We start from the raw sequence: 24,788 nt of genomic DNA, 5'->3' as shown, positions 1-24,788 counted from the left end.
GAAGACGGAAATGTGCTGTTACTAACTAATGACCTTCCTGCAGAAATAATCCAATATGGTTTCTCAAATTTATCGGATCAGCGGGATTGACTCAAAAGACTGGCGAATTTCAAAGACCTGCATTCGACTTTACGCGGGATCTAACAGATACTCAATACTTATTCAAGATTATAAGATAAGTCGCAAGCCAATTGAGAACATTTGTGAAGGAGCAATACATATGTACAATACAATGCAACTGTGTCAAGACTATTGCTGGAGATCAAATTGGTCAACGTTTGCGCAACAGTTCGGTCAGCCTTTAAGTCTTCAAAAATAAATTAAAAATTTCATATAAAATAACTCAAATTTTTGAAAAAATGCTGTAATATGTATACGAAGTGCAAAATTTATAGATATCTTTTTAATAACTAATTTTTAAATTAATTTTAAGCCAATTTTTCCTCAATAAAACTGTTGAAAGAGATTATTATTCACTTTCCCAATTTTCAACATTATATATCGTTTTGCCTAAGTAAACTTTAAATTAAAATTTTAATCTGCTTAATTTTAAAGTCCACTTAAAAATAATTGAAAAACAGTAGCTCTATTATTCATTTGTTCCCATAAAGCTTAATTTACAAAAACTATACTTTTATACTTCGTTTATAATTCAGCAACTATCGATGCCTTAATGTATTTGCTAAGAAAAAAATTGACTTCAAATTAATAAAAAAATCCATCATTGAAAAGACATTCGCGAATTTTGGGATAGCTAATGTAGTATTAAAAGTTGCATAAAACAATTATTTATTGAACTAGCATTAACAAGAAGCACGGTACATCTAGTCTAATTAAGATTTATCTAACACGGTGCACAGACTAAACCTGTTACAAAGAGTCGCAATCCTATCTCTTTCTGTTATTAAATCTGCGCTCATATATTATTAAACAATCAGTTATATTGTCAGTTGTGTTATACAATTTATCGTTATCAGATATTTTACTTACACTTGTTTGCTTATTATAATACGTTAAATATAATACTGCTATCATTCTTATTTATTTATAATTACGTCATTTGTCAAATTAATTTAATAACTTTTTTTAAATATAATTTAGTTATATTCCATGAGCTACATTCTTACTACTACACCATCGAAAGCTGTTATTAAATGATTAATACTATTTCTCGCACAGGGAGACCATGGAAATTGGAATAATTTTGCGTTTGTATTAACGTTGCCATAAACAGTGTATTAATAGTGTGTGCAAACGTCACTTAGAACGTTAGCAAGATGTAAAACGGACTTGTGCCGTAACAGCGTGATGCTACACGACTAACAATTATTCATGTAGTCGAGCGACATTTTGATGCATTATGTTTAGTATTTATTGCGCCACCTCATCTTTAATGCGGAATCATTACGAAGCATTATGATGGCAGACGGTAGAATAATGCGGAGTAAAGTAAACGAGAGAAAATATTGGATAAAAACTGCGGGCGAATTACGGAATGTGACATATTTTTCTCCTCGATTTCTTATTTTTCTTGAAATCGTAAAAAAAAATAATTTATTTAAAATGAAATAAAGCACACCTCCTATTGTTTATCTTTAATTTTAAATTTCTTTTGTCGGGTTTTATTTATCTTTAAGTCGTGTTTTATATAATTACAAACACGGAAAATAAATCGGATTACAAATATCTCATTCAGAATTAAAATGTTATTGTTAATGTTCTATATTATTGCTGGTATCTCTCTTTAGCAAAATAAAAAAAAACATGTTTCTTTAAAAACTGCCAACCTTTTTTGTTAATTTTGCTAACTTTTATTTTGATTTTTATCAATTTTTTAAAATAAAAAATATCGTACTTTTAAAATTATAAAATATTATAAAATAGATTTTAAAATATAAAATTTATTTCACTGCTTTCCTGCAAGAGTATCAATGCTATTAAGAAAAGTTGAATTTTAAAAAGTTTTTACTCTATATTAATGGAAAACTCTGTGTTTAATGTGAAGAGATTTAAAAGATATACACTAAAAATACACGCAAAAGCATAAACATAAATAGAAAAAATTGAAAGAAAAAAACGTTTTTATGTTTATGCTTTTGCGTGTATTTTTAGTGTACATCTTTTAATATATATATATAATTGCATTTTTAATATGTAGATATATTTATCACGATTGATTTCTCTGATATAGATAGAATAAACAACTTGTTTCAATAAAATGTCAACAAGCTGTTAAAAGGAAAGCTAATTTTAACACATTGAAAAGAAATAAATTTTATTTTTATATTAATTAAAAATTAATTAAAAAGTTAATTTAAAAATCTCTGAAAATATAATGTATTTTAATATAAAAAAAATATAACATGTTAACAAATTTATAGACTTCTAAATTGTACATTTTAGGTATATGATATGGTTACTTACATACTTTGTTAAGTTAATTTTTTTTAATCATTATCATGTTAATTATACATATTAACTGTAATCAATGGAAACCACATCTATTTTTCTTTGTTAGAAAATGAAACGCAACGTTAGCGGTATTAAGCTTTGTATAATATATATTATGACGGGGTATTCAATCTATAAAAAATATGCTAACAATATGTCCAAGTTAGTTTTCTTTATCTGCTACTATTAAAAAGTTTCAACAATTCCTGCGACACACACTGACGACATTATACATCCGCTTGAGTTTTTTTAACTTTTCTCGTTGTCTTTTAGAACTTTCGAACTCGCAACTTAAAGTATTTCAGCTCTCAAACCGTAATGACCTACAGGACAAACAAGTTTATAACTTTTTACCAGTCGACATTGATCCGCCTTAGCGCGGCGGTTATAATGAGATACAATCCTTGCAGCGGTTTTATATTACACGCAATTGACGCGAATAAAAGAATAAAAGATGTTACTGCGATCACACAGCCATTATTCCGTAGAATAAGAGTGTGTTGTAAGACAGAATAGAGTTCAAGAAAGAAAAAAACCTGAAAAAAACGCGATAGACGAAAATAAAAAATAAAATAAAAATGCAATATAAGGATACACTGAAAAATATATACCCAACCTCACCAATTACAACAAAGTTTTGTAACAATATAGAGTAATTGAAAGCACAAATAATAATATGCGTGTTCAATTGCCTAGTGATATAACATCTGGGTAAATGTTTAGAATAACACAGTCAGCCTCGATCATCTTGAACTTGACATATATTATCAAAACCATAGTACTGAATAATGTTCTAAAGATTTTAGCCGTCATTCGATGTTTATTAAAATGTTATTAACCAAAGAACTTTGCAAAATAGGACGTATTTTTCAGACCATGTACATTTAATAGAAGGGCTTTTCGCAGACTTATTTACTTAAACGTGGTAAATTGAATACGTGGGCGAAAGACACGAGAAAGATTAAGGTAGGGTTCGGGTTTTTTGGGGAGAAAATACAGAGTCCCCCTCCCCCAGTCCATGCCTTCAATTTACCATATTTTAATAAATATAAATACTTTGCAAAAATGTTCTGAACATGTCGTACAATTTATTCATGTTTCCAAACGAAGTCTTACAATTTATTCATTAATAAGTAGTACAGAATAATGACAGAATAATTAATAGATACAAGCAAGTAATTACTTTAAAATCAGTAGATACTAAAAATTCGCAACAAAAACTGTGTACTTCATAGTGCTTGTAAAACTTAAGTAAAAAGAAAACATTTGTTAGATGATAGCAATACAACGACCTTCCTTCAAAATTCCTAGGCAGGAAAAATAAGAAAAACATTTATTTAACTTGTTAATTTTGAACGTTACTAACTTTCTAATAAACAATCAGTGTGATTGCTAAAACTTACGCATTCAATTTACTACGTTTAAATAAATGAATATTATAAGAGTACATTCTATTAAATGTACATGGTGTTAGAAAATTCTATTTTGTAAACTTTTTTAGTTAATAACTTTTTAATAAACAAGCGACGATTAAAACTTTTAGAACATTAATCAGGACTATAGCCTTGACAACATACCTCAAGTTCAAGACCATCGAGCCTGACTATATTAATTTAAATATTTACCAAATGTCATGTTTTTGAAAATTCTTATTTAAAATCTATATTGTATATAAGATATCGTGACTTTTTTCTAAATTTCGATACAAATATTCGTAATTAGATCTCTTTCGCATCATGCTATAGCTTATAGCCCATTACGACTATTGTGAAACAACTTTTTTCTCGCAGAAAAGCGAACCTTCGCCTTTCTTCGACGTTTTCGGTGAAAATAAAGAGGAGACTCAGAGAGGACGATCGTGGAAAGAACGGATTTTCAATTGTTATCAAAGACGCGCACTCTCGCCGATTTTTAATTAATGTCAGGTTAGAAATGGCTTGTCCATTAGTGCCGTGTTCCTCAGACTCTGAACGATCTCGACCCTGTCGTTCCATAGAAGAATCGTCTATTGAAAATCGATGAAGTCGTCAGCGCTTGGTAGCCACCTCTATTATTAGCGCTTTCTAACGTTCTCCCGGCATAATCGTTGATATATTGACAAAATCATACAGACAGCTGTGACAGGCAAAGTTACCTTACGGAGATCATGCCATTTTTGTAGATCTCTTTACACTAACTCAAACGAAAGAGGCAAGAACAAAAAACAAATAGCGAGCCGTTTAAAATTGCGCAAACAAGTAATTTCAATGTAATCACAGAGAAAATATGATGTTTATCGAAGATTTTAAATATAACGACAACATTCATTATAACTATATTAAAAAGAAAATCGAATAGTAATCACAGAATTTTAAGTGAAATTTGTAAAGATCACAAATATTTATCGAGAAAAAAATTGTACAAAGTTCAAAAATTTCTCTTGAAATTTCTATACATCTAATAATTGAAATAAATTTTTCTTTTAATATTGCAATTTTACATATAAACTGTTTTTGCAAATTTGAAGAATATACTTTAAGCAGATAATTCACGGAAAAGTGAATGATTTAAAAACTGCATAAACAAGAGTTATTAGCAAAACTGTTCAGCTTTTACCAATTGTATAAGAAGTGTTAAATTATATAATTAATAATTACATAAGTAATATATTTGATACTTTAAACTCAAAATTGATACTTTTAACTCAAAATTACGTAAACAAGCTTTAATTAAACGCTTAATTGGCAATAAAAACGTCTGTCCTGACACAAGCTCCATAATTTGTGCGAAAAAATCACCTACTTTATCTTTCTTAAGAAACGTCTTTCTATGGAAAAGAGCGTCTTTCATCTTAACTAAGCTCTCATATTCCGTTTACGTTCTACATAATTACAGAAATGGATTACAAAAACTTATATGTGGATCAAGTATGACAATTATAACAAAGTTATCAATGTTTTTTAACTCTTTTAGGACAGGAGCTTTTTAACAAAGTAACTTATACGAAACCTTGTTTTCTAAGAGTTTTCAGGGTCGTAGAATTCAATTGTGGCCTTAGAATTCCAAAATTTAAAATGATAGATCTAATATGGCGGACAAAGTTTTAATAAAATTAGTTCAAATATCGCAAAACTCGGTTTCGAGAATTTTTTAGTATCGCTGAACTCATGTCTGTAGAATTCGTTGTCTAATTGCAGAATTTCAAAATTCTAAGGTTATATTGAGCTATCCCAAAAATTCCCTAAAATCGAGTTTCAAAATAATTTAATTATTTTTAAAAAATTTTCTATATTGGATCCGCCATTTTAAATTTTAAAATTCTGACATTATAATCGACTTTATCAACCTTAAAAAAAACCTTAAAATTTTGAGTTTTATTTTTGATCTCACCTTTTAATAGAAGATTAGCAAATACTCTTATAATCCAAGTTTTATAAAAATCGAGTAAACAATTCCAAAAATAAAAAAAAGTTTGGAAAGAGTTAATGACAAACGCTGTGATAAACTTTGAAAAATACTTTTATCAAATATGTCGAAAAAGCGTCATTTATCGCAACATTTTAATTTTCAATATTATAGCTCTCAATGATTAATAAGCTTCAAGGTAAAATTCTATCAAATTAAAATTTTACTAAAGTTTTTCCAAATTTTCCAAAATTTATTCTTAAAATCAGCTTAAAATAATGTCGATTTGTCTCTAAAGTTTGGTACGTAAATAGTCTTTTCGTTTTCAATGTTAAGTACATCATGATTATTACATATACCTATTGATACCTCTAGAATTTATTATTAAAATTAAAATCACCTGTTATGGTATTATGTCCTATATTATAAATACATAAATATGTCTTGATAATATATAAACAAACGGAAAAATGGTCTTACCTTCTCTACCGAATTTGCGCTTTTTCTTGCCAGCACCGCCGCCGCTGGACGAGCTCTTAGCCGAGCTCTTGTCCTTGCTCTTCCAGCGTCCAATCAACATCTTCCGTAACCTCTGTCTCAGCGTTTCGAGAGCGGTGTCATCGGATGCGTATACAGCGCGAACGTTTACAAACTGCAAGTGGCGCGTAGTCGCGTGGGGCACACTATTCGACGCTGTGAACGCGTGCAATCGACGGACGCACGTCGCATTGTAACCGCGCCGTGATTCCGCCGTCTCGTCGCATCGCTCATCATTAACGATTGTAGCACGTTTCGCGTCTATCGTCTCTCCGCGCGAATCCGCTAGCGAAACAGCAAGGATGAGTCGCAAGCGCGACTTTGCGTCTCAAATTAGCCTCTCGTCTGGAACTATATCGCGTTTTGCTCGTAAAAGTGCGAAAATTTCATATTCTTTTTATTTTCATGGTCATTAAAAAGATGACTTTAGCGGATGTAAATATCAAGAAAATATTGGATGCTTACTAATGTTGCAATAACATATATTTTTCAATAATTATAAAAGAAAGATAATATATTATACTATATGTGCCAGTAGCTCTATGAAAATGGACTAAAAAAATTTTGCAAAATAGAATTCATAACTTACTTTGTGCTACATTGATATATGTACATTATAATAATATAAAATTATATTTAAAAAATAGTTAAAAATTAAATCGCTTAAAGGCGATAATTGTCATTCAACAGAATTCAGTTCATGTTTAATTTGACAGTGATCTAAGTCACTTGCTCTCTAGTAAATTGTTTTATGAAAAAGAAAATACTTATTCTTCCATTATGTCATTAGATAGGAGTTCAAGTAAATCAATTTTATATAAATATATAATATATATTTTTTTAAAGTTTTCGAGATTTCAGAAATTGGTTTTCTTATTATCAAAAAATAAAAAATTAAAAAAATTGGTGAAAATTAATAAAACATGATTATAATTATGAAATGTAAATGAATATGTTTGTTTTTAACTTGTTTTTGAATAAAGTTCAATATTTGTATGTTCCAACTCGAGAAAAAATGGTATAATTAATTAGATGTAAATATATACAAGGTGTTTTATAATGTCCGTGCCAACGCTCGTGTACGGATAGAGTGCGGTAAACTGAATAGAAAAGTCCTTTACCGTTTTGCAATTTTCGCAATAGTAATTGAGATATTAATTAAAAGAGATTGACGAATAATCGCGCGTTGATCGCGGCTAGATCGTAGGCTGTACGCTCTAGGCGTGACAGCAATGAGAATCGCATGGCAACGAAAAATAACAACGCATATCATTTTTGCTCTCGCCACGTGTTATTTTTCGTTGCCATGTGATCCTCATTGTTGTCACGTTTAGAGTGTACAGCCCACGATCTAGCTACGCGCAACGCGCGATTATTCGTCAATCCCTTTTAATTAATATCTCAATTACTATTGCGAAAATTGCAAAACGGTAAAAGACTTTTCTATTCAGTTTACCGCACTCTATTCGCACACGAGCGTTGGCACGGACATTATAAAACACCCTGTATAATTAGTTATGAAAAGATCTAATCTATATGATCATATAAAATTACATATGTTATCAGATCTTTTCATAACTAATTATATATATTTAGTATATCTGATCATATTATATCATTTTTATTCGGAAAATAATTTTTAAGATTTATTAATTTTGAAAACGGTTGAAATTATTTGAGCTATCAAAAAACGTATTTTCTTACAAATTACTCGTAAAATTTTACAATCACAAAAAATTTACATTATAAGAATAAGTATTTTGTTATATAATAAAAAAATATTTTTTTATACTGTCTGCGTCATGAAGAAATTCTCGCCACCTAATGTGTTGATCGATAATATTGATTGACCACCGAAACAAAAAAAGAGCAGCGTTGCGTGGAGATGTAAATACACGAAGATGCGGAGTCGAATCTGCACCTCAGTCTTGACAAGACGTGTTTGAACGAATTATTGATTCTCTTAGTATTCTGAATTTAACGTTGTGTTTATTAATATTGAATTTTCCTAAGCTTTTGTTTTCTTTTCGTGAGCGCAAGTACGAGTTTTTGGAGAAATAAGTGCATGACCGTGAACGCTTTACAGACGAACAACACACAAACATAAAAGTCAAAATACCTTAAAACAAAAAATATGTGACTTAGCCTACTTTTATAATCATCAGTATATATCGAGATATGATATATCAAGATTTAAAAGGTTATTTTCAATAAATAAGTCTTTTAAAAATACAATCACTAATCTATGTTTATCAATAGTACATGTTTTTTAAGGACTTTCTCAATTTATATTGTTGTGCAGTTGTTTGCGCATGCGAATCCACTGAAGTAATTTTTAATTAAACAATGTAATTTCTTCTCGCCTTCTTTTTCAAAGCCGTAAATTCGCAACCACACAATTTGTAATTGAAAGACATCGTCGATCTCTAAATTTATTCATTAGACAATTGCGAAAAACAAAAAAAACTAAAGAATATTATAGAATCTACTATTTTCTAGAATAATAATGTAATTTTGCCTACTATTGAAGCAACGTTCACTCTTATATTCGAAATAAAAGAAATTTTATCGACGATGGCAACAGAGGATCCGCTTTTGAGAGCGGAAATTTCGAATAAACTATATTATGCGAAAAACAACCGAAAGTTGGATTTGATTGTATCGAGACATCGACCGATAATATTCGACGAAAAATCGTGATCGTCGCCGCGACGCCTCGGCGCCATTGCGCTCATCATCTTCCGGTTGCATGACGAATTTTACGCACAGTAAATGGGTGTTCAACTGCGAATGAACCGAATTACCAGGTTAAAAGATTGACCACTCTTCATATCCTAAAGGACATCGCGTTGTCGCTTTGAATAATTTCGTTTATCTTTTGGCTACACCTTAGAATCAAACGTTTCGAAACGGAACTTGCAAACGTTTGCGAGAGACTGCGAGAAAGATGATAGTTGAGCCAAAAACGATGAAAATAGCGCGTTCCACTTCTCTGATTACTACGAGCCGTCCGGGATTTATGTTACATTTGATTTTTGTTACATTTTATATATGAACTTTCTTACGTTATTCTATTTGCTAAAGGCAGAAACTACGTTAATGATTAATACATCATTTATCATCGTTCAATATCTGAAGAACGCTAACTTCATAATGTAACAATTTCAACTACAAAGCCTTCCAAAGATTTGTGATTTTTTGCATCTCGAATAAATTTGCTTGCATCATTTGCTTACTCTGTTCATTTTTACGGACAGTGTCCCAAAAGAGTTAATAAGACATCTGTGGAATACAAGCAACTAATTTAAAAACGTTAAAGTGTAAAGAGTCTTTAAAAACGTCGCTATTTCATCGATTTATTTATTAATTTCATTATCATTATTCAATGTCAAAAAATACTAACTTTATAATGCGATCGTCTGTTTTATCACATGATTAAAATTGTAATAAAACAAAATCGTGGACAGATTTTTGTTAAATAATGCAAGTTAAAACAATATTGTGAATAATACATATATGCGCGGTGTAATTTTAAATTAATAATCCATGTAACACTACTTACTGCAGCACTCATTTTAGCAGAAATTCCATTCATGAGTTTATCAAAGGAAGATTGAATTAAAAAGCGTGTGTCAACAAATTCCACCAATTGCCTTTGACAATGTAGCCGTTTCAATACACCAGAAAAGAAATTCATGTCGTTTTCCAAAAATTGCGATAATTCTACTCATCGTTCATTATCGTCGAAGCAAAAAATATCGATAAGTCATCCTTCGTAAGAAAAAATGTTCGTTATTGGCGATATCCACGTATCTCCAAGGAAGCGAACCGCCTTAATATGAACGCGAACTAACGATATCAAACGCGAGTGAGAAATCCGTTGCTAACGTAGCAGTTAATTAACAAGGCTAATTGGATCTTTTGCTTCCTTAGTAAAGCAGCGATTAATTGGATTCGCGAATCAAAGCAGTCGCTCTCTTGTGTACGGTTGAGTGAACCGCTATTCCGATGTGCGCAATTATTGCTTTTCAGTGCTTCAATGACGACATCAGCGAGCGAACGAAGGAAAGCCGCGAAGAAAAGATTATGTGTAAAACAACCCGTGTCAAATACGAACGGGTGTCAAACGCGGGCGACACCCGTTATTCGACTGGCGACGCCCAATCGTTCGTTTCGGCCGTTCATCTCTCGTCATTCATGCTGTTTCACACCCGTTCTTAATTTATGGTCTACACTCACGAAAACTTCTCTGCGATCGAATTGAACCTTGTATTTAGCACAATTAATACAATTTCAAGTGCAATCCGGCCTTTTAAAAAAAATTCAACAAATAAAACAATCCCGACTGTACCTTTGAGCACACTTTATAAACATCGATAGATTATAATGAAATTTCAAAGAGATTCTTGAAATAAAGAAAATGAAGATATAACAAATAAAGATACAACTAAAATCTAATCGAGTGACAAATCACTGTTTACTTTTGTAATTTAGGATTTAAAACAAGATACGAACTTTTCTTTTATGCTTTAATCAGAATATTATCTTTGATTTTACTCTGGCAAAACTACATTAAAGAGTACAAAACATTCTTGAAGATTAGTAAAAATTCTTTGAAATACAGTTTTAATAACAAAGATAATCGAGTGCAAAGAAATTTTTCAATTTATCTTGATGTTCAAAAGATACCAGAATTTTTTTATCAATCTGAAAAAATATCAAATTTTTTTATCAGAGTTCAAATGTATGACCAGAGTGTTATTGTATGGTAAAAAGTGTTAACAGTGACTACATGTATAAAAATAATGTTTTTCCATTCTTTTTTCACTGCCTTTCTCTTTATTTTTTGTCTTTATAGGTCCAAAAATCTTCAAATATTTTTATCTTACAATTGCATTTTAAATTTTAAGTTTTTATCAATAGTTTATCAATGTATTATATAAAAATCCTATTTTATTTTATTTCTGTTAATACGCTCATTTAAATCAGATTTTAGTAATTGTAAAATAATTTCATCTTGCTAATCGTTATAAAAGAAGCCATGTTTTTTTATCGTTTTGCACAAGATGATATGTCATCAAAATAACAAATAAGTAATTCAGAAGTGAATTGACATTGGTATAAAATATAAAATAAGAACCCTAACTTGTATTTTTTATTTTGCCTGTTAATAAATTAAAATTCCCGTATCTTTTTCTCTACTATATTTCCTTACTACGTCTATGTATTAAATATATCTCGTATATTGCCTATAAGGATAAAACTTGGAAAATGAGTTTTGTCAATTTCTTATTTTTTATGTCCTTTCCGCAAGAAATTAGATAAATTATCGTTTTGTTTATCTGCTTAATAAATATAATATTTTTATATAACAATAAATCTTTAACTATCTGATTCCTATATACATTCTACATAGCAACAATTTACAACACAACAACATTCTTAGGCCCGATTGCACCAACGTTATTTTGGCTTTAAGCGAGACTTAAATATGTGTCTGTCTTTGCAACTTAGCTTTAATGTAAATAGACAATTACAAATATTACAACTATTGTGTTTATCGTGTAATATAATATTACATATCAAGAATTTTTTTATCAATATGTCTTTTTTAAATTTTAAACCAATTTTTCGTTTAATTATATCAAATAGTTATATAAATAAGCATGTTGTTAAAAAATAAATAATGTTTTTCACAATGTTGTCACAAAAAATTATTTTTTAGATAGCAATATGAAATACCAGAAATCGATAGCGCCGTGATTTTGCAACGTAATGCACAATGTCACTAACATCTTCAATGAAACTCATTTATCTCTGATGCATCATGCTGTTAATGACGATTATTAATTTCCGTTTATCAAAACATGAAACACAAAAGTCAAGACAATGCGCCTGTATAAAGCATAGCAGAAAGATATGTATAAGAGAGATCGTCGTTGCGCGATATGTTCTAACATATATATATTTACGTGTCGGTATAACGGCGTCAAGACATTGCATTATTTCATTGCTGATAGCTGTATATATCTTTCACAGGAGCACCGACAGAAACTCCCCCGAAGATTACATAAAGCAGGAGAAATATATCGAGAATAATCTGCACGACCGCTTTGTACGCGGTAGCGGTCGCACCGAGGTCAAAGCACTCGACAGTTCACTATATTGCTATCTCGCGTAGCGCATGGACCACCGGCGCGACATTTTCCATTCTCCGTTTCCCTTCAGGAATATCCAAAGCTATTAATCAGTGTAATGTGTAAATATAACGGAAAATAAGAAAACGTTGTTCCCTCTCTTTGTTCACACTTAAGCAATCCTTAAAATAACGACAATTTCCAATAGCGAGTACAATTAGCGTGTCTAGTTCATCTTTCTCGAAGGAATTGATATGAGCAATCAAAAAGCAAGGAGGATAAAAACTGAGCGACACTCTATGCCGCACTAAACCGCAACGGAACCGCAATCAAAATGGTCGGCAATTTTACCGGTTTATCGTTACGGTTAGTAGTATATGTCAACGACGACGATGACGGTTTAGTCTCTCATATTTATAAGGATCGCGATTGATCGATCCGAAATGGACGTTCAATGGGAGGACGAAGTTGAAAAACGAAACACACCACCACGATAACGAAATTACGTTGGTGACGACGACTACTACCTACACGTCGTTTTACAGAATGAAACAACGACAAGGGTAGTACTAGCAGCAGCAGCAGCAGCAGCAGCACTACCACCCCGGCAAGAGATACGCTCTCAGACTCGGTGAAAAAATCTTCTCCTTCGATTATGTATCAAACAAGAAATGTCACCGGCAATTTGCGTTGTCCACAACGATAGAGCAGCGCGTACTTGTCACTCGCGACGGCGACAACTCGCGACGACGAAGGTCGCGATCGATCAGTACTTTTCGAAAAAGACGCCCGCCGATGCTGCGAGGGGTTAAGCGCGGGAGACGGTGGAAACCACTACTACCACCACTACCACGAGTACTGCCGGCTATCTACACGTCGTTTCACATGGTGCACCAGCAACGGCAGTAACAGTCACCAACAGCGACCAGCAGCAGTGGCAGCACAATCAGAGAGGGGGCAAACGCGATACGTTCGTCGCTAGGACGTCCGGAATCCCGGCTATACACCCTCGCCCGTCTCTCTCTCTCTCTCTCTCTCTCTCTCTCTCTCTCTCTCTCTCTCTCTCTCTCTCTCTCTCTCTCTCTCTCTCTCTCTCTCTCTCTCTCTCTCTCTCTCTCTCTCTCTCTCTCTCTCTCTCTCTCTCTCTCTCTCTCTCTCTCTCTCTCTCTCTCTCTCTCTCTCTCTCTCTCTCTCTCTCTCTCTCTCTCTCTCTCTCTCTCTCTCTCCCCCTCCCGCCGACTCTCACCTTCCATCTTCCCTTCGTCTCGAGTGACGTCACGGGAATGGAGTCGGGGATCGATCCCCGAACACCCACCCTACGCGGCATCCTCTCTCTTTCTCTCTCTCTTTCGGTATACTGACCAGATAGAAAACATTCGACCGAGTTTTCCTCCCCCCCCCCTCCCCGCGACCTGCTGCGACCCCCGGATGTACGTATGTACCCATGCTGTGTGCACGCAGCAGCCGGTGCCGCCGCCATGCACTGCGTAACGGAAGGGCGTAATTTCTCGGCGGCGATCTCGACGATGCAGCCGGTGCAGCGCGATTCCGCGAAGGGATAAAGTGGCGCACGCGGGAAAATAGAATGAGCATGAATGAAAGATTACAGCGGGAGGAAAATTGCTTCGTCAAATGATAAATGTTGCAAAAGACAAATTTCTATCTAACAATTCTAGTCATTTCTTAATTGTTGAAGAAAAAAAACTATTTTCTAAATTTTGTGTCTAAATAAAAAAGTGTTAATTATTATTTTATTATTATTTAAATTCTTAGATTTTTCTTTATTGAATATTTACATCATATACATTTTTTTCGTGTATGACGTATTTGCAAAATTTGCTCAGGACTAAAAAGGTTTTTTCCTTATATTGCGTTACATAAAAGAATTTGTAGTGACACGTGGCTAACAAATGACTGTACTGTAACAACATATACAGAGTATATTTTTTTCTGTTCTCGCAAATAAAGTTATCGGTTTATTTTACCATTCAAATCGATATCGTTTCTGTTTTTCCCTTTTTTTACACAGAAGAAAAATAATGCTTTGACTAAACTATAGTTACATTTATACCAATAAAAATTAAAATTTAATTGAACAAGTATATTTAATGTTTCTTACTTAAAAATCTTCTTATTTAAAAGTCTTCTTAAGTTTCTTTTATGTTCGTTATTCCTAACTTTCATCTACACTGCACTAATTTTTTTTTACTTGTTACACTGTACTAATTTATTAATACATTTAGTTATTTAAATCTGAAACTAAAATCTAACTGTCACTGGAGATTCTATGCATCTGTTTGCGCAAAGTGTCAATAATTTAAAAAATCATTTTATGGTGACAATTAGATTTATTGCTTGCTTCTTTGGCATATGTAACATATCAGTTTTATACGTGTCGATAGCTGTTTCAAGTTTTATGTCAATCTATAGATCAACAGAAGTACTCTCGTTAGTACTATGCCGTTAATAAAGTTTAACTAGTTTTGCAAAATCAATGATTATTCGTAAATAGATATACGCTAATATAACGACGCAATTAATAGAAATAAAATATTAATATGCCAGACAACGAGATCATTGTTTCCCCACAAGGACGTCCAGAATGTGTTGGCATGGCTCTCAATTCCGAGCATCGAACATTCAAATCTGCATCTGCAGGCCGCGGTTAATCTGCATAGATATTGCATCGTACATTGCGCGCGTTGAAATTCGGCAAACTATTTTACCGCCCTATCAGGAATTCTTTTGTCCTCGGAAATCGTTCGTGCGCCAATTCGTCATTCAAGTGACATTAAAGGAAAAAGGTAATGTCCTCGTCTATCATCTTTGAGCCTTGATTTTTCGCAGTATCGTCTAAGAGGAGATCTAGTGAAATCGACGTCTGTAAGTAAACGAAAACATAAAAAGAGAAAAAAGTATCTTGCAGTCCTTCAATTCAAAAGACATGCTAATAAAATTGAATCGTCATCTTCGATTTTTTCGTCTTTTCAATGATTAAATAACGAAAAAATTATATCGAATCCATTCTATTGCATAAATTCTATTTTGGCAATTTTACAAATGCAAAAATTATTCCTTGTCGATCTAAACAGTATTTACGTAAACGTATACGTTATATGTTCATATATTTTTTTAAAGAATGAGTTATTGTATGAATGTGTCAAGCAAATAAAGTATCTTTTATTTTTTTTTTATTTTTTCTTAATTATATTTAAAAAGCGCAAAAATTTTTGATAAAATTAATATATTTGCAACGGGCATACAAATATATTTTTAATAGGACCAATGAAATCAAATATATTTTAATGGAATCTTTTTTTCTCCTCTTACAAAAAGAAAGAACTTTTATCAACTATAAATGTTTCTAGTTATGTAAATTTATTTTTTTAACACAATACTTGATTCTGTAAAGTAAACTATGTATTATATTTATAAGTTAATATTGTTTCTAATTTTTTATGTCAAATTTAACAAAATGTACTATTCGTAATACATAATGTTGCAAATGTTTTAATTTGTAAAAGTATATTACGTTTGAAGTGCAAACACTCGAATGCAAAAATATTGTATTATCGCTATGTATCTTGAACTTAATACTAGCGGAGAAATCCTAAAAACGATGCAATTTAGCTAGTCATAAATTCTGTTGAAAATCAAAGAGAACATCTTGTCAAGTGGCAAGGTTTTCTGTGATATCTACCTAGAGCACACTTTCTGTAAGTGTACTTTCGAAATGATAAAATTTTAATGCAGTGCAATATCGTGGACTTTATATGAACAAGCATGAAGGTGCATGCATGATTTGAGGTTGAATCCGGAACAAATAAACGTTCACGTTTCGTATTTTACAATGTTTTCTTCTCTTATTTGATTTTTTTATCTCTCTTTGTTCTCATTTACAAAATAAAATGTATTTTTTTGTATGGTATAATAACGATATCCAAACAATAGTCAAAAACTTATCAAACAATTTCTTATTATACATAATTTATTGAATAATATAATAGAAAGGCATTGAGAGCCGTCGCGGGATGTTAGTGCAAAATTCTAATTTTTCTTAAAGAAATTAATTTATTAGTCTACGTGAGACAGTTAACTTTGTACACCGATCTCTGGTTCGAGATACTTAAAGTGTACGAAAATTTTTGTACATTGTTCTCACATATGGAGAATCAGTATGTACTGATAGGAATTATTAGAAAGAAAGGAAGAGAGAAAAAATATCAGGGCGTGAGTGGCTAAGCCGGGAATTGAACCCGGTTCTTCCGCTTGCCGGGCGAATGTTCGCCATTTGATTTTTTTTCTAGAAACGCCTTTCTATTATATTATTTGATAGTTATCATTTAAGCCTTTCCTTTATATGTGTTAGATTGTTTTATAATTTATTGAATTCTAATAAAATTAGAATTATGTCTCAGATATTCGGATTTCATTGTTTCCATCCTGTTATAAGATCGGAATTAAGAATTAAAGGCTGAATTTTCGTATCCGATTATGATGAAATTTTACAGGCACGTAGTACTTAATAAATGTAGTCGAATGTCATAAATGCGAATGTGCGGAAACATCTAGTTCCCGAGAAATTCAAATTTTAATTGTCCAGCTGAATTGACAATTTTTAAGATTTTAATATGAAAAAATAATTAAATTTCAAAAATATTTTCCTAAAATGTTATTTTATTAGTATTTTACTACGTTATAGATATCAATATGTCAAAATATCTTTATTAGCAAAAAAAAGCAAGAAATCAAAAAAGTTAATTTTTTTACGTTTTTGGATATAATTAGCATCTGAACAATAATAAAAAATAAAAACAAATGAAATATAACCTAAACTAACTTAAACTATTGTAACCTAAATTAAATCTAAAATCAAATTAAACAAAAACGTCTAATTTTAAAGATATTCAATTTTTAATTATTTGGCTTGATTAACGATTATTTTCGATAAAACGACTTACCTTCGATTTCTATAAAAATTTTGTGAAAAATCTTTCTTTTCTTAACAAATCGTTTTTTTAGTATATGGTGGACTTATTAATGTAGGAAAGAGAAAAATTTGAGTGTTGTGTCACTTACAGTAGCGGTCAATGAAATATATTCACCGAAATTATTGTTTTCTTTAAACTTTGAAGCAAAGTACTCTACTAAATCGTAAAATTTATATTAAAGGACATTATTAACGATAATACATTATTAACCATAATTTTGATTAGAACATTTTAGTTGAATTGTTTTAATATATTTTTACATATTTATAAAAATAGTACAATATACAATAGAAACAATACTTGTTTAATAAATTTGTATTTCACACGTATAACAATAACAATTATAGGAACAAATAATTATATTACACGTCTCGTTCTCGATGATGATAATATGTAGTATGGCTTGCCATGCTTAGCTCCACAACATTTAGAGTATAACAAAGAATTTGAATAGCGCGGTTAGACCAGTTGGTGGCGCTTCCCGCTTCCGTTCGTCATATTGTTTTGTTGTGTATAGCCGAGAGCACAAGCTTTTACATAAAGCATAACGCATAAGCATAAGGAAATTGATTGGTCTATATATAAGCATAAGCAAATGCATAAGGAAATGGACCAATCAATTTCCTTATGCTTATGCGTTATGCTTTATGCAAAAGTCTGTGCTCCGGCCATAAAGCTTCACACCACGGACTAAGGAATAGAGGGACGGTGCACAAGCTGTACCGGGGGAGCACGTTTGCGGCGGGGGGGGGGGGGGGGCCGCCATATTCGTTTAGTAATCACCACACATAGAACTCACTATTTGCGTATATGTGAGAAATAAAAGTCAGATCCTGCGCACAATAAACAAAATAGGAAATAGAAATAGAAATAATTATTAAATATTAGAAATAAGAAATTGGAATTATTTATTTTAAAAATAAAAAGAATAGAAAAAATTAATGCATAAATTAAGAAATAAGAATTGGAACTAATTAATATATTTTATTCTCTTGTTAGATGTAAAATAATTTCTCTTTTTAATATTAAATGTTTATTGCTATTTATAATATTTTGTCTACTGTATGCAGAGCCTCAGAGTAATAAAAGTTAAAGTATTTTATAAAATTTATAATACAACAATAATAAAATCGCCTAATCTCTTTATGCTTGTCACTCGTTATGTCTAGTGGCACCACTACACGAGTGTAACCATGTCACAGACACAGAATCTCTGTGTGAGAATCGCTACATCAATATGGCGGAAAGCAGTCCCCCCCGCACGCTTGAGTTACTATCCCCTCTCGCCTAAACTAGGACTTTAGACTCAGTCCCTCTATTCCTTAGTCCGTGCTTCACACAGTTTGTTGTATTACTTTCACACAATTAATCAAAGTTTTCATCCTTTCATGATGAAAAAGGATAGAAAAAGGAAACATTCACGCTCTAGATCAAGAGATCGCTATAAGTCGTGACAACGCTGATGAAAAGCTGCAAAAAATGCAGAATCAGTTGGATAACCTCGCAAACCAGCTATGTCTGTTGACTCAAAAATCAACAGAAACTGATAATAAATCAGTAGATCTGGTTATAGATGAGCATGAGTTTACAACCAGAGGTAGGTAAAATAGGTTTTCCCCTTCCTTTTTTGATTATTCCATACAAATATCAAAAAATTTCTTATCAGATCCACACGACACTGACAAGGGTGCATTGTTGCGAAAAATTCAATAAGAATACTTTCGTAAATCACAATAAGTGAGCACCATCACGTCAATCATGCTCATCTTGGATCCCCCCTTTTTCTCTTTATCTTTCAGACACTGAAAATAAAGAAAATTCTCCCATTTTGGCTAATAAGGCCTCAGCAGAGTCTGAAATACCATCCACATCCGATGACAAACCATCTATCACAAAAGAGATGTTGGATAATTTGGGGCAAGATCCTTCTAATACTAAGGAAATTCCAGTCACATTTAATCATGAATTAAAGGTTAGATGGGAAAAATAGATAAAGGAAGGTTTTCCCGAGGAGGACAAGAAGAAAATTCTTGAAAAATATCCACGGAAAAAAGATTTGTTCGTGGAACCTCCCAAAATCAATCTTGAAATAATTCCTGTAATGTCAGAAATTGCGAAAAAACGCGATGGACATTTTACAGAAACCCAAAATTCAGTGGGTTCTGCCCTATCGGCTCTAGGTGCGGCAATCTCTATGATTCTATCTGAATCTGAAGATGGAATTGATCAGGAAACTCTCATGACATACCTCTGTGATGCTGGGAAATTAATGTTAGATGTTTTTCACCAACATTCAGTGGCTAGAAAATCATTTATCACTCCTCTCCTGAATAAATCAGTCAAACCAGTGATGGATGCAACTAAGCCAGATGAGTGGCTTTATGGCAACAAATTTGCTGAGCAAATCAAAGATAAAGCTAGTCGAAAGCTAAAGCAGTCGAAAAGGCCTGTTCCAGCATTAAGGCACCTGAAAAATCAAAGAACACCACTCAGAAGGTTAGTCAGGGAAACTTCAAGAATTCACCTGCGAGATACAGGCAGGTGGGTCAATATCAAAGACGGCAACTTCAGTTCAAACAAAGAAACACGAAGTACAACCAGAAACCATCAGAGAATTCGAGTCGCAAGACGACTCAATCAGCGTCGAAAAAGTAAATGAGGTATCGAATATTGCAGGTCGCCTAAAACTATTCCATAATAAATGGACTAGGATTACCAATAATAAATACATTCTTAAATGTTTGCAAGGCTATAGGATACCCTTTAAGGAGCCACCTCATCAAATTTCTCCTTACAAAGAACCTCTTCGGTCGAATAATGAATTAAAGATAATTCAATTAGATTCAATCAAAAAATTATTAGCTAAAAAAGCAATTGAAATATGTGAGAAATCCAAAGATCAATTTATTTCTCCTTATTTCTTAGTTTCGAAACCAGATAGTTCCAATAGGTTTATTTTAAATTTAAGGGATCTAAATTCCTTTGTCACTCAAACACATTTCAAAATGGAAGATATACGTACAGCAAAAGCGTTATTAAATCCAGGCGACTATATGGCATCAATAGATATTAAGGATGCATATTTCTTAATTCCAATTCATAAGAATTATCGAAAATTTTTAAGATTTCGTTTTCAAGATAGTATTTTTCAGTTTACATGTTTACCTTTTGGTCTTTGCACTAATCCGTATATCTACACTAAGATCATGAAACCTGTTATCAACGAATTAAGAACCCGGGGTATTTTGTCTATAATTTACATAGATGATCTACTCTTCATTAACAATTCTTTTTAGTCATGTTTAAGTAACATTAATGACGCAATAAAGCTGTTGGAACATCTAGGTTTTATAATAAACTATAAAAAAAGTGCGTTGATACCAAATAAAAAATGCAAATATTTGGGTTTTATAATAAATTCCGTGGATTATACTTTAGAGTTACCAGACAAGAAAAGGTTACAAATAATAAATTTATGTAAAAGTTTTGAAGAAGGAAAATATTATAAAATTCGTAAAGTGGCAAAATTACTGGGTATCCTAACTGCTGCATGTCCGGCTGTAGCGTACAGTTCCACCTATTGCAAAAGACTAGAAAGACAAAAATTTTTGTCTTTATTCATAAATAATAATAACTATGAGGGTAGAATGTTAATATACAAAAGTATGAAAGTTGACTTAGACTGGTGGCAACACAATGCTATGATTAGTTCCAATCCCATTAGATTAAACAGATTTAAAACTGTAATATCATCGGATGCGTCTCTAACAGGATGGGGTACTCACCATGAGGGAGTATATGCTCATGGTCAATGGACAAATGTAGAAAAAAAATTTAGTATAAATTATCTTGAATTACAGCTAGCAGCATTTTTTGCCCTAAAATGTTTTGCATCACATTTATATAATTGCGAAATTTTATTAAGAATAGACAATACTTCTGCAATAGCCTATATCAACAGGGCTGGTGGTGTTCAATTCCCTCATCTAAGTGACTTATCTCGCCAACCCAAATACGGCAGTGGTGCGAAAACAAAAAATTATGGATTTTTGCTTCATATATCCCGTCAAAATCAAATGTAGAAGCAGATTATGCGTCTCGCATTACTAACATAGATACAGAGTGAGAACTCAATGATAAATTCTTCATGAAAATTCTTAAAGCATTTGGACCTTTCTCAATTGATTTATTCGCTTCAAGGTTGAACAAAAAATGCAAGAGATTCTGTTCACGTTTCCCAAATCCTGATCCTACAGCAGTAGCATTCACAATTTCATGGAAAAATGAAAATTTTTACGCATTTCCTCCTTTTGCGCTCATCTTAAGATCATTAAGAAAAATCTTATCTGACAAAGCAAGGGGAATACTTATTGTACCTCGATGGCCAGCCCAACCGTGGTACCCCCTGTTTATGTCCATGCTCATTAAACCCCCGTTATATTTAAATCCAAATGAGAATCTCTTACTATCTCCTTGCAGAAAGAAGAAACATCCGCTGGCTGCGAACCTTTCGTTGATGGTAAACAATTTATCAGGAGTGCCTTTATGACAAGGGGACCAGATGACCCTTCAGCTGATATTTTGATTAATTCTATCACAGAATCCACCCTCAAACAATATCAAAGCCCTTTGAGGAGTTGGTATAATTTTACTACAGAAAAACGCTTGGATATGTATAATGCTAGGTCTTCAGACATTATCAAATTCTTAACGCACCTATTCAAAAACGGTGCCAGCTATGGCACTTTAAATTCAGCTCGTTCAGCTATTGCCCTCATTTCTACTAACAATATTCATCAAGATGGTCTCATATCAAGGTTTTTGAAGGGAGTATTTAAAGAGAGACACAAAACCCAAATATGATACTATTTGGAATACATTACTTGTTCTCTCCTTCTTAGAAAAATTGCATCCTATCAATCAATTAAAATTGAAGGAAGCAGTAGAAAAAGTAGCTACACTACTAGCAATAACAACGGCTCACCGTTTACAAACTCTAGCTTCTATTCGGATGACCAACATCAAAATATCAGAGACGGAAATAACTATCAAGATCACAGATCTCTTAAAAACATCAAAACCCGGGTCCCTTTAACCAGAATTGCGTTTACCGTTTTTCAAAGAAAAACCCTCTTTATGTAGCATCAGCAGTCATGGATTATATAGAAATGACAAGAAAGTTGAGGACAAGAGAAAATAAAAAATTATTCATCTCTACAGTAAAACCACATAATGATGCATCAGCCCAAACGTTAGGACACTGGATAAAATCCTTATTATCCAAGGCGGGTATAGATACTAGCCAATTTACAGCCTATAGCACGAGACATGCATCTGTTTCAGCGGCATTCCAAAAGGGAGTAAGCATCGATACGATTAGACGAACAGCAGGTTGGACTGCTGGTTCACAAATGTTCGCAAAATTTTACAATAAACTCATTGTAAAGTCAAAAAGTGAATTTGCGAGTGCAATACTGAAAAAATAAGAAATTTATTGTAATTTCTTGTTAATATTAACAAAATAAATAAATAAGTAAAAAAAAAAAAGATATGTACAATGAAAGAGTCATTTCGTACTCTAAAGATCTACATATTATCATCATCGAGAACAAGACGTTCTCGATAATTGACCGAACGAGACGTTTCATATAATTTCGATCGAACTTCGCCCGCCTTCGGCGGGCTCGTTTGATCGGTGAATTAATTATAACAATTATTAATATTTTTTAATAATAACTAATATTTTGCGATCTTTGTGATTTTTCACTTTCGGTCATTTTTCGGTGATTTACCATTTTTATAAATACTGCACGACACTTTTTGAAAATAAGTGTGAACTTGAACTAATTCCTAGCTTGTGTTAATTATCTATATATACCTAAATAAATCTAATTTATTCTTCCCACCCTTACAGTACTTATCAAAGACAGGTTATGTCGAAGAATCCTGCTGAGTACATTTCATTGACCGCTACTATACATTCCAACCTTGCGTAGGGGTATTTGCTAATATTTTCAAATTCATTTTTAGTGTATAAAAAAACTTCAATTTAGTTTATGTTTATATTAGATTTGGTTATATTTCATTACTTTTTAGCTGTTAATATTGTTCAAATGCTGATTATATCCAAAAATGTAAGAAAATAAACTATTTTAATTAAATAAATGTGAATGGTAAACTTTCAATCGCATTCTCCTCGATATGTTGAAGAATCAAATCAGCAATTAACGGGAACAGAAGAGAGCCCATGGGAGTCCCAAATGTCTATAAATTTTATTATTAAATCTAAAAAAAAGTTGAACTCAAAACTAGGTGTGCCCTCATAAGAAATTCGTCTATCAGGATAGATCTATGACCCAAAATCCATCCTCACCTTTTTGATATGCCCGCAATCACTAAAAATGTTTTAATTTTTTGTTTTTTTTTGCTGATGACGATATTTTTGCATAGTGGTACCTATAACCTTGTAAAATGTTAATAAAATAAAACATTTTTTAAATATTTTTGAAATCTAACCATTTCTTCATATTGAAATTTTAAAAATTGTTAATCCAGCCGGACAATTAAAATTTGAATTTCTCAGAAACTAGACATTTCCGTACATTCGCATTTGTAGTATTCGACTACATTTAGTAAGTACTACTTCCTTGTAAAATTTCATAAAAATTAGGTGGTGATCGGATATGGAAGTCTTACCAAATTAAATATTCACATTTATATTCCCAGGTAAAAATTTTGTCTGGAAACAATCAGGGCCTCATATATTTTTGGAAAAATATTCCTGGGATCTAGATGGAAAATCTAGTTAGGCTTTGTGTAAAGTTTGGGACGCCTAAATCAAACAGGCCCTATCGCTGAATCCAAGTCGGCCCAAGATTACGCTCGGAATTTGTTCAGAAAAATTATCTGGAATCTAGCTGGTATCTATAATTTTCCTAGATATTTGTTTGGTTTGCACCATAATTATTTCTATAATCCAGTTTGGTCCAGGCTTAAATCTAAAATTTTTCCCTAAAATATTCCCTGGAATCCCAGCTCGGCTTCGACTTCATTTTCTCTTTTATTTTCATAACCGCTAATTTCATCATTTTGTACCATGTGTAAATCACTCTCGGACTCAAAATTTCCATGTGCTTCAGCTTCTTCATATGCACAGTCATTACTGGTAGTGTGATAACAATTATCGATGGTTATACTGCCTTGCACATCATTGTTAACCTTACTTTTTATTATTAGACACATTCTTTTTTCTTATTTTTTTCTCGCGTAATATTTTTATTTTTTCAAC

General features: G+C 32.2%; 1 protein-coding gene, 1 long non-coding RNA gene and 1 pseudogene across 2 annotated transcripts in view; 1 reads left to right on the top strand and 2 right to left on the bottom strand.

The window, feature by feature from the left end:
• LOC105668643 (uncharacterized) overlaps positions 1 to 24,788 on the bottom strand; it is a 472,083-nt gene that overhangs the window by 335,671 nt on the left and 111,624 nt on the right.
• On the bottom strand, positions 8,419 to 18,523 carry LOC136999656 (uncharacterized). Its single transcript, XR_010889962.1, has 2 exons — positions 12,996 to 18,523; positions 8,419 to 10,025 (listed from the first exon to the last, which is right to left on the bottom strand). It is a non-coding gene; the product is annotated as an uncharacterized lncRNA (long non-coding RNA).
• Positions 18,980 to 20,751, top strand: LOC136999258 (uncharacterized; annotated as a pseudogene).

This window comes from Linepithema humile, chromosome 4 (genome assembly GCF_040581485.1).
Source record: "Linepithema humile isolate Giens D197 chromosome 4, Lhum_UNIL_v1.0, whole genome shotgun sequence".
Classification (NCBI taxonomy): domain Eukaryota; kingdom Metazoa; phylum Arthropoda; class Insecta; order Hymenoptera; family Formicidae; genus Linepithema; species Linepithema humile.
This window is presented reverse-complemented; position numbering and strand designations above follow the sequence as displayed.